General features: G+C 33.0%; 1 long non-coding RNA gene across 1 annotated transcript; it reads right to left on the bottom strand.

Moving 5' to 3' along the window:
• Positions 1-5,446: 5,446 nt before the first annotated feature.
• Positions 5,447-9,194, bottom strand: LOC146993941 (uncharacterized). Its single transcript, XR_015043937.1, has 2 exons — positions 6,688-9,194; positions 5,447-5,673 (listed from the first exon to the last, which is right to left on the bottom strand). It is a non-coding gene; the product is annotated as an uncharacterized LOC146993941 (long non-coding RNA).
• Positions 9,195-9,664: the final 470 nt, after the last annotated feature.

Genomic DNA, 9,664 nt, shown 5'->3' with positions numbered 1-9,664 from the left:
ACAAAAATGGGATAATGATCACTGTTGTAAAGATTTTTTCCCACATTAAAAGTGCAAAAATGCAACAGAGATGGTGAACACATGGCAAGGTCGAGAGCATGGAATGTCTTTTAAGGCTCATGGAAGTAAGTATCTTGCCCATTATTGAGGAGACAAAGGCTATGATCTTCGATCATCTGCTCAATTTGTCTTCCTCGGCAATTTGTATCTTTACTATCCCAGAGCGGACGATGGCCGTTAAAATCTCCTATTATGATGAAAGGCTCAGGCAGCTGCTCTAAAAGACCATTTAAATCTTGCTGATCAATATGCTCATTTGGAGGCAAATAGAGAGAAACGACTGTAACAACAATATCAAAATTTGTTTGACTAGCGACAACTTGGAGGGATGTCGTCAAAGAAAGCACATTTGAGGGATAATCCAGTGAGGTTAGGAGACCTACACCTCCACTGGCATGCTCACCTGCAATGTTATCTTTCCTGACGAAAGAAAACCTCCGAAGTTTTGCCTGTTCTGGTTTTAGATTTGTTTCCTGTATTGCGAAGCATACAGGTTGATGAACATTGATTATAGCTTTGATGTCGTGCAGATTTCGGTGGAAACCGCGACAGTTCCATGATACGAGGGTGGCCATTAAGAATAGTTTTTGTTCTTTCTGTGCTCTTGTTTGGTTTTTCGTGGAAGTAGATGCTTGGGAACTTCCAGATCCTTTTCTACTTCCATACCGTCTGAATCCGCAGATTCAGAAACCATTCCATCAAGAGAGCTATTGCTGGAACTTCTATTTTTATTTGTTTCTTTTCGTGTGGTAGTTTTGGGTTTGCTTTGAATTACTATGTCTTTATTTTGTACTGTATGTGTTGGGTTTTCTTTCTTCTTGTTTGTAGTCTGTTGAGTTTTGTTTGGTGGAGTCTGCATACTAACCGATGTTTGGCTGGCAACTGTGCGAGATCTTTTAAGAGCATTGGCGTACGATGTATTTGGTCGTAGCTTTGTGCTTTGGACTAATCTTCTGGCTTCGGCGTAAGAGATGTTCCTAGTAACTTTTGTAGTCTGGATTTATTTTTCCGATTTCCATTTTGGGCACAAGCGAGAAAATGCTGGGTGGTCACCCTTGCAATTTATACACAAAGGCGCAGCGGTACAATTATCAGAATCGTGGCCAATCTGTGAGCATCGGGCGCATGTGAGGCTGCCATGACATGACGTCTTAGAATGGCCGAAACGCTGGCATTGGAAACATCGCATAGGGTTTGGAATATAAGATCTTACAGGAATATTTAGATATCCGGCCTTAATATTCTTAGACAGATCAGGCGTGTTGAAGGTAAGGATCACGTGTTTCGTGTCGATCAACTTACCTTCTTTACGTATCTTGATCCGCCTTACACCGCAGACATTTTGTTCGGATAGCTCAGAAGCGATCTCTTCTTCAGAAACATACAGAAGGTCGAATTCTGAGATTACACCACGACAATAGTTCAGTGACTTATGTAGTGTTACATTGACATTCGCTTGCCCAAGTTTAGTTATCTGAAGTAAAGAAGCAGACTGGGTGGCTGTGGTTGTATGAATAAGCAAGTCTCCGGATCGGAGACGCTTTATATTTCTCGGCTCACCAATACAAGACTGGATGTATTTGTTTATTACGAAAGGAGACATCTTATGCATTTCGCCAGAAGGACTAAAGATGACTAGGAAACGGGGACTATTGTTATGATTTTTTTATTTGCATCTGTCCGTAATTTTTTTGCAGAATTTTCAGAACTAGGTTGAGTGACTGGTTTAGTAGTAGACGTTTCAGAACTAGGTTGAGAGACTGGAGTGACTTCAAAATCTTTTAATAAAAAAATATGTGAATTTGCCATGTTTGTAAGAGAAAAGATTCGGGTCCGACGGCCCCGCCCACCACGGAGCACAACAAGGGAACACAGATTCCTGTGTTAGGGCTAGCCGCACCTATACGCAAACTGAAGCCCCACAATCGGCTTTCCCGAAAGCAGGTACTCCCGAGAGCTTGACCCCAAGCCACTGACACAAGGACTAGTGACCAGCCGATTGACACCCGTGAGGACGACTAAGGTGCCTCCCGTTTAGCTGAAGCAGAGGCCAAAGCAGTGTGTTGGGGACAGTACCTCGCCCCTCAACTACCAGGACCCTCCTTTCCAGCGACACGGGTCTCCACGAACGGCAAACACGTGGACAGTTTTCTCGCCACTCGAAAACTAGAAACAAGGTCTGTTCCAGCCTCTCGTGACAAGCCCCAAACTCCGTAGAGAGAAACTACAAGGGAGAAGGGAAGGGAAAAAGTTCCAGCAAAGAGGAGAGGAGACGGAAAAGAGGAAAGATCACTGGGGCTCCAGGATCGTGACACCCGTCTCATCAAGTAGATGATCCCCTGAAGGGCTAGGGTACCTCGGGATTGCCACACCCGTACTCACAAAAGTGTGCCCCCTGAGGGGTGTCTATAATGAGAAGCACAGAAAGGTTTGTGCAGCTATAGAGATCTAATCAAGATTTAGGGTACTGCAGGATACTGGTGAAACACTATTGTATTCACAAAGCAAAATATGTAAAATGGTCATATCGGGTGGCCATTTTACATAATATATGCTTAAGGTATTGTGTTGAAAATCCTGAGATTGATGTGTTTGAAGATGATGAGTTGGTACCTTCAGGAAGTTTTCAGTTAGTGCATGTTGAAATTGTATTGCACAATGAATTATCTTTAAATTTTGAAACCCCGATAATAAAAACACAAAGTGGGCAACAATGAACCTCTGGCAAAGGTGAAACCCCCTTCATGGATAGTAAAGAATATATTATGAAAAAATTACTTTCATAATAATTGGGACCCACAAGCCATGGTTTATATTTGAACCTGTAACTAAATTCACAACCCTAAATGATTTTAATTGATAATAATAATCCTAAATAATTTTATTTGTCCTGGTTTCAAATGCATACTGACAACGTTTATCATTATTGTTCTTCCCTCTGAATTTCTTGTTTCCATCATTTATGTTTAAAAACTCTTGACTACCAGAAATAACTTAATAGGCTCGATATATATATATTTCAGTGTTGGTATGCCAACCATGATTTACAATAGTAAGTCACTATAAATTAGCATTGCACTTAATTTATCTCAAACTTAAAGATAAGATTTACTGCACCGAAATTCAGTTTCTTCCAAAAAGTCAAATGTTTTCCTTTCATCCCCTTCCGTTGGACAAGATAGAGAATTTCCATGTGACAGTACACATTTAATAGCATAAGAACTTCATGCTTATTTATTATAGTACAAATTAAAATTGACACATTCTGTCAAAGATATTTAAATATATTTCCTAAAAACAATTATTTCACTCTATACTGTTTTTGTATACCCAGGCTTCCTGGGGGTGTGCAAAACAAATATTGGACAGTTCAATTTTCCTCCACCATTCCTGTGAGCGTATTCTTCGATTAAGCAAGGTTTTGCTGCAATTCCTGATTAGCATAATATGTAAAGAATAAACAGCCTATGATTTATGCCTACATATCCTCTTGTATTTCAGTCAAACGTCGTTAATCCGGACTCGTCGGGACTTCTGCGATTCCGGAGTATCGATTTTTCCGGATTATAGATCATCTGATTAAATCTGGTAAGATGGCATGCAGAAATTATAAAATTAAAAATATGAAACCGTAATTTATGAAATAAAGAACAATTATGATCTAAAGGTTATCAAAATTCAGAAAAAAAGCGTAATATTTATTTGTTTACATTATTAAACATTTCTTTCAAATGTAAGTTGTTTAAGTTGCTTCGCTTTTTACGTGATAATGCATTCTCTTTAATTCTATAAACAGACATAATTTCTTGTTCAGTTACAAAGTTCCGCTGTTCAAGTCCTATAATTGCTGTGTCTACCGTCTAATTTGTCAATCGAAATATTTTCGTTTTCAATAACCTCTGTCACTTTCTTCGCTATCGGAAGCGAATTATAATGACGAGGAATTTGATTTAAATCATATCAAAGACGGAGTACATCGAGATAAAATAATACATTCAGTAAGGAGTTATAAGCCAAATAAAATAAAAACATCTGCCCTGAAGATAAGGATAGTGCTGAAGATCAACTTCCAATTCATTGCGCGCCCGCCGCTGCGTTAAAGATAAACAAAGTTTAGATAAACAAACGTTAAAATTTAGATAAACAAAGGATATGCCTTTATCCATTTTTTGCAGCAATTCCACTTTTTGTTTAATGAACTTCGAAATATACTTTCGCTTTGTAAATCCTTTACATATTAGTAAATATATATCAGAAATTCTATTTGACATAATCGAAAGTTCAAGCTTACTTTTATAAAATTGCTCTAACAGTTTGCAAAAAAATAATAAGCCGGATCAAATTCGAAGATTAAGGAACAACGCAATCTGCAACATTAACTGAAATAAATTATTAGATAATTTTAGCTTACCTTATACCGTCCTTTATACATTAAACGCGCACTCGTAAACGTATTTTGCGCACGCGCACAAGCATATTCCCAGCCGTAAAGGTCTTACGCGCATGCGTCAAAGCGACGCATGCGCAGAAAGTTTGTAGCTTTGAGGTGCGGATTATAGATCATTCCGGATTATGGGTGCTCGAATTAACGACTTTTGACTGTTTTTAAAGAACATACATTTTTACTTTAATTATAGATTTTAAAACATTAAAGTAAGGGAAAGATTTTTTTAGACTTATATCATTATTATGCATTCACTATAATAACTTACTGCATACTTACCTCAGTGGGTTTGCCATTAAAAGAAATACATTTAAGTTTAATCATGAGTGTATAATAAATTGTTTTTCAGCCAAAAAAAAAGAGAGAAGGGTGAAAATAAATACAGTCTGATTCACTTAATTTTGTAGTAGGCAAGTCAACATTGTTATTGTAAACTAGACATTAGCCATACTTTAATAGTTGTCATCTCTAAGTTACTCTGTATTTTTAGAACTTCGAAATTAGAATGCCAATTTTATCTGCCATTGTTTTGGAACTGTAGGGTATCGAATGTTATTTCTTCAATGATAAAAAGAAATGAAATTTTTAATACCACATTTCATTCATGTAACTTATTAACGTAATTGAAAAACAATTTAATTCATTTCGTGTTATATCTGAAAATTAAAATTTGTAATACATTGACTAAAGATTCTTAGAGGTCTTATTCCCATTTTCCTCCAGGAAAATGATAATTGCTGTGTAAACTGCATAAATATTTTCACAAGACTTATAATAGTGGTATTAGAATTATTATTATGTTTATGTCATATAATGGATCTGTGAATTTCTTTTAAATAATTTTTATAATCACAAAATTTTATAAAATTAAGAAAGTAGTAAATTTTACAATTAAAATATGAATCCCACACTGCAGAAATACATACAAGAATGAAAACACTGTAATATTTGAAATTCATGATTTATTTTTTTAAATAAATTAATAATTATATTTTGATTTTCTATGATAGCAGACTGATTTGCAACTGATTGCTTATACAAGTCACATATTTCACACAGTACATTAATATATTCTTCTGCGTTTTAATTATTTCCTTTTCTGCAGCTGTAATATCATCTCTCTTCCTTTTTTCTCTTCGGTCTCCTGCTTCGAATAGTTGAGCTTCTATCTGAGAGAAAATTTTAAAATATTCATTCAAATTCAAATATTCTTAATTTTTATATTTCATAATGTAAAACACTTTTTATAATTAATTAAACAATGAAACTTCTCTAAAAAGGAACAATTCATAATATTGATTTCTTTAACTTTCAATTTTTTCCCTTTATAATTTTTAAGACTGTTTATAGATCAAGAGGATTTAATGATTATTATTTTAAATTCTTAAAATCGTGTTGTTAATAAAAGACATACTCTGATATAATGTTCGCAATAAAGAATTGAAATAACTCTTTTGTATGAGAAATATTCATTTACATCTGTTCTAATTAATTTATACCAGCGGTTCTCAGTCGGCGGTACGCAAAGAAACAAAGTATATTTAACTATGAAATTCAAAAATCTCATAAAGAAAAGAATAGTTGATAGAAATTTCCTTTGATCGAAATTGACTCGAAGATTTGGAAAATGACACACTTGTTAACTTTTGGCTGATCCGAAAAAAAGAATTTAAAGGCATTTTAAATAAAGCTATCAAATTTGTATTGTCTTTTCGTACAACCTGTTTGTGTGAAAAATGATTTTTTCCATGTTAAATTTGAAATATAAATACTCACCAAAATAAAAAGTGGATCCTAATTTACCATTAAATGAAATAAGAGCAGACATAAGGAAATTAAATATTAAGATATTATAACTGAAATTTTGATAATCAAGTGAATAATTAATTTAATTTTGATAATTAAGTAATCATCAGTTTTTAATCTAATAGTTTTCTTATGTGTACACATTTAATACAAAAAGTGTGCAAATGGCAATATATATATATGTTTTTAATATTTCTATTGAGGAATTGAAAAATAATCATTGTAAAATTAGTGGTGGTATTAATGTTTTTCAGTTTTTGCTTAGATGGTAGTCAGAAGGTTGAAAACTGCTGATTTATACCATTAAAGTTTTTCTGTTGGGAGGAAAAGAAAAGAAGAATCCAGAACACATTAGATTTTATGTAATAAATACAAACTTGTCATTCCTAAATGCCATTGCAGATTTCCTCGTGATAAAGATGTGGAATTTTCTAATGTAAAAAAGAAAAAAGCATAAAATAAGCACAATTTACTTAACAATCTTGACTGAAATATACATGCTTTCAGAGATAGCATAAAGTAAGAAAAGTTTACTCAACAATCTTGATTGAAATATACATGCTTTCAGAGATAGCATAAAGTAAGAAAAGTTTACTCAACAATCTTGATTGAAATATACATGCTTTCAGAGATAGCATAAAGTAAGAAAAGTTTACTCAACAATCTTGATTGAAATATGCATGCTTTCAGAGATAGCATAAAAGAAGCACAATTAACCTCAACAATCTTGATTGAAATATACATGCTTTCAGAAATAATATACAAAGCATACTGCATAATGTTATGAGTTTAAATACTATGAGATACTATACATGTTTATAATATACCATGTTCCTGTACACCTAACACCTCGTCCACAATTTTCTATACAATTCATTAAAGATAGTTCCTGAAACATAACTGACTTAAGAGAAACATGCATACTTCTAATTTATGCACAATAATTTGACAAACATTGATTTCAGGTAAAGAGCTACATGTATTATATCAAAGAAAGAATGAATAAGTGTAATTTGCCTTTATCCTACAAATACTTAAAAACATTTACATTAAAAAAATGAATTATACATAATGGTAGCAAATTTTTAATGAAAAACAAAACAAGAGTTGAAAACTTAATGCAGTTTTTGTCAATATTTTAGTCTTTTAAAATTTATATAAATGTATAGAAACTTGAAATGCATACCGCATTTGGGTGGAAAACTTGTGGTATTGTGCTGCACTCTAGGAAAAGGGAAAAAGTATACAATGAAGCAATCATAAGAATAAAAGATATTTGCATATTATTGAAACCACCTTAATAAAAGTTACCAAATTTTCAAAAATGTGCCAAATTCTGGCAATGATTATGCATCAAAATTTTTCAGGTAACATGCTCATGACAATTTTTCATTCAAGCAATGTCACCATTTTCATATGTGTTCCTTATGTTGTATTTCAAGTTTCAATAGTTTTTAGATACGAATGGTTGTTTCAGATTATTTCAGATTTCAAATACTGCTTGTGGAGCTTACCATCAAAAAAAGAAGCTGTGTTAAAAGTTCTGCAGGAATAGAATATTTTAGTACAAAAATTTCTAATGGAAACAACTATGAGATGAATTTGGTACATAGACAAGGCATGCAGTATCAAGTTTATGTAATTCTCTGATTTTTTTTTTTTTTTTTAAGTGAAAATAGATCACTTGGCACAAGCAGTGAAGAACAGTGCTAAAAAATTAGACAAAAAATTTGTGGAAAATGTATTTTTTTTAAACTATCATATAATTTTTATTTAATAATTCAAATTAGTATTTTAAAATTTGTTAAATGTTTTTTCCTTTGATATGTTGATAACGTTTTGCCAACTTAGATAAATATTGATAGTTTGGTTATGCTAAAAGCAAGCTGCAAAAACAACATACTTCTCCTGATAAGTATTTTTCTCTTTTCATTTATAAAGACCACCAAACTGATCCAGGTGTTTGTGTTAATACGTAAGTACCAAAAAAATATTGAAGAATGCACAATGAAAGATGGCAACATGTATGGTAAAAGATATAATTAATATATGCAATGAAAGAAATCTTATTAAAAGACGACTTTCATTATCAGCAGAGAAGCATGACACAGTTACAGTAAAGAAATTAAGCTTTTGTTTCTGCACTTGTAGCTTTTAATAGCAAAAAATTGTTTTTTGAAATTTTATGAAATAAATAAATCTGAACATAACTGATATCAAACGAGAATGGGTTCAAACTTTCACTTAAGAATCAGAAAGTGCACTATAAATGCACAATATAATGAGCAGAACACAAGGCATAATTTATAAATTAACCTTTACTCTGGATGTATATATTGCATTAGAATTAGCACTTACTACAATTCAGGGTTTCATATAATTTTTATGTATTGTATTACACTGAAATACCTTTAATTTCATTTTTATATTTTCCCAACGATGTACAATATAAATCTTAAAATTGCTCTTAACTGTTTCATGACATAATGAATGTCTAAGGGAAGGAATGCCTGCATGGAAGACTAAGGAAAACTTAGTATTCATGTTATACATTGAAAAAATGAAGAAAACACTCATGCAGCCAACTTTTTCACCTGGATTTAAAGAGAGACTGGGATAGCGGTGTTCAGCAGGCTTATCTGCTTATACATAGATGGGCTTATTAATTACTATATAATTCAAGAACTAGTTAATTTTCATATGGTAAACATGCCTACTGTCATTGAAGAATCATGCATCTGCATTGAACAATAAAAATATAACACAAATTTGAATTTTAAAGTAAACTTACTATTAGAAGAATTAAAACCAAATGCTGTAATTTGAAAATAGGAAAAAATTGTGGTTTATATTTAAAAAAGCAAGGATTTTTGTCTGAAAAGTAAAATATATTTTACACACACCTGTTGCTCTAGATTACTTTGGAGGGAATTTTCTATAGAATAAAGTAAATAAAGTTGTACACATGTCTGTATATTACATGTCTGTATATTTCCTTCATTTTCAGGACTGGAACACTTCGTTACACCACACTACAACGCAGTAAACACTTGACCATAAGCTCAGAGGAATCATGGGAACTGATGTTTTTTGTTTACATCGACACGCAGTCTCATTGGATATTGATGTAGTTTATCGGACAAGCTCTCCTGGCACGAGAGCAAACCAGCTCCCCATTGCAATTTTGACGTCATCAGTTACCAGAGCGGTAAAGCGCTGCACTTGAATTCGATTTTAGCAGATGATAGCAGGAACACCTCTTGCGAGCTAACATTTGCAATTTATCGGAGCATTGCACTTGAATTTGCCCCTAAATGTTTTTTCTTATCTTTTATAGCAGAGTTCGTTTTGAAG

Source organism: Stegodyphus dumicola, chromosome 11 (genome assembly GCF_044657685.1).
Source record: "Stegodyphus dumicola isolate Sdum_Otavi_A_Nest chromosome 11, ASM4465768v1".
Lineage (NCBI taxonomy): Eukaryota > Metazoa > Arthropoda > Arachnida > Araneae > Eresidae > Stegodyphus > Stegodyphus dumicola.
This window is presented reverse-complemented; position numbering and strand designations above follow the sequence as displayed.